The following is a 2,500-nucleotide window of genomic DNA, read 5'->3' on the forward strand; positions in this document are numbered from 1 at the left end:
TAATTCCTTTCTACTTCAGCATTGAAGTCGCCAGTCAAAATTTTCATATCCCTCTCTGGAATCTCATCTTGGACTGGATTGGTAATAGGAATTTAGCAGACCTAGAATATACTGATGATGCTGTCCTTTTTAGCAAAATACCACAGGATTTACAATGCTTGCTTACCAGAATGTATGAAATATCAAAGGAGGTTGGGCTAACTATGCTGGGGCTAAACCTTTGGAGTTGTTTGTTGATTCTTCTGGTGAAGGTGCTACTGCTTACCTGTGCAGGAGAACTTAAAGCATCCAAGGGAGTGTTTTGTGATAGCGTATGACTCCGTGACCCGCCTTGAACATGAGACCCGTTACTCTACCATTGAACATGAGTTGGCTGCTCTGTGATGGGGAGTGAAAACCTTCAGGGCCTTCTTCTATGGTTAAATCTTCATAAATCATTATGATCACCACCCTCTGATGTATCTTCATGATATGAAGATGGTGGACAGACGTCATTGGTGTGTGGTCTACATTCAGACACTAGGCAGTCTATGTGATACATCTGGCCACATTCCACAAACCACTATAATGTGAGGAGTGATTGTACCCATCTGGTTGTACTGCCAGGCTGGGTGCCAATCATAACTGCCCTCCAGAAAGGTAGCAGTAGTTGTGTACACCTTTCACCTGGAGAGGACAGAAACTATTGGCTGCAATAATACATGCAGCGAGCATTGCAGTTTACTTGAGAATGGCTTCAGGCCAACGAATGGAGAGGGCAATGATGATAAACAGTTAGAGTTGTCCTTGTGATGTGTTTGGGGACCTACAACATCGACAAGAATGGGGAAAAGTAACGCTGAGGTTGGGGAAAAGTGCTCGCTCCTGAATCCATGTGCTAATGTACTTTTCAAGTTTGGAATGAAGTACAAGCGTGGACCCAATCCTTAGCATCCTTAGTAATACCCTTCCAACAGAACTTAATTTTCAGTATCTGAGCAGTAGATAAGCGCAAGGGAAGTGAAAAGCCATTAATGAAATCAAACACCTGTCGCCGCATGGGAGCAAATATCCATGGTCAAGATCTACCAGCACTGACGTCGATGGGGATGTCTGTCCAACAGAAGGATATGCAGGATATCCAACATGCTTGGTACTCTGGATCTTTTCGCTGGACTTCGGCCAAGGCCAACGCAATGTAATCTAATCGCAGAGGAATCGCAGCAAATGTGAATTTCGACAGGGCATACGCAATGGGATTCCTTTTCCCGGGGACACGTTGAAGGATGCTATTGTGATCAGCCAACGCAGAGAGATGTATGCGTAGATGGATGGACCAGACAACAGACTGTCTATTGAAGGCATGCATCAGAAACATGTGGTCCATGCAAATGACGAAGGGCATGCCTCCAAAGAAGTAGTGAAAGTAACAGACAGCCTAGTACACCACTAACAATTCGCCGTGAAAGGTAGAGTAGTAGGATTCTGCCTTGGAGAGTTTTCAGAAGAAGAAGGCATTGGTGTGAGAGAAGGAGAGGTGCATGTGGCACTGGAAAAGTTAGAGCAGCAGCAGTTGATAGAGCCTTTTTTGCGTTGCAGAAGGCTGCTTCTTCAATGGGACCCTACTTCCGGTCCATTGGCTTGCCCTTTAGGGAGTTGTAGATGTGGCAAGAGTAGCAGCGAAAGCTGGCTGGAAAAAAGTGGTAATAGCTTATCCTGCTCAGGAATTCTTGCATTGCTTTGATCTTCAATGGTGTTGGGAAGTTCTGAACAGATACTCCCTTCTCAAAGAGGGCGGTGGACTCCCTGAGGAGCGATACGTTGACCTGTGAATGATACTTTGTTGAAGTCAAAGGTACAATTGCCGTACTCGACTATACGACCGTTCTGTTTTAGGCGGTCAAGTACAATGTGTAGATGATGAAGGTGCTCCTCTTTGGAGGAAGAGAACAAAAGTATGTCGTCTATGTAACATAAACAGTAGGGAAGATTCCCCAGGATGCCATCCATGAGACGTTGAGAAAAGGCTCCAGCAGTATGAAAGCTTAAACAGGATTAATTGAAGGTGTATGAACTGAATGGGGGTGGTGATGGCGGTATTAGGGATGTCTTCTGGGTTCATGGGCAAGTAATAATACCCCTTCAGGAGGTTGAACGTGGAGAAAACCTTTGCTTTGTGCAAGTATGATATCATGTCAGTGATCTAAGGAAGTGGGTAGTAATCCAGTTTTGTCTGCAAGATCAAACACCTATAATCCCCACACGGAACCAAGGAACCATCTTTTTTCATGACGGTGTGTCAGGGTGATGACCATGGGATGGAGGCCTTTTAGCAGAGGTCTATTTCTTCCATTTCCGTAAATGTTTCTTTGGCGGTTGCCAAACTATCCAGTTCCAGATGCCAGAATCGTACAAACACTGGGGGGCCCATCATCTTGATATTGTAATAAATACAATGTTAGGTGGAAACCATGGATGTTTTGTAAAATTTTAGAGGGAAGACTTCCAATACAACATGAGG

This window comes from Palaemon carinicauda, chromosome 29 (genome assembly GCF_036898095.1).
Source record: "Palaemon carinicauda isolate YSFRI2023 chromosome 29, ASM3689809v2, whole genome shotgun sequence".
Classification (NCBI taxonomy): Eukaryota; Metazoa; Arthropoda; class Malacostraca; order Decapoda; family Palaemonidae; genus Palaemon; species Palaemon carinicauda.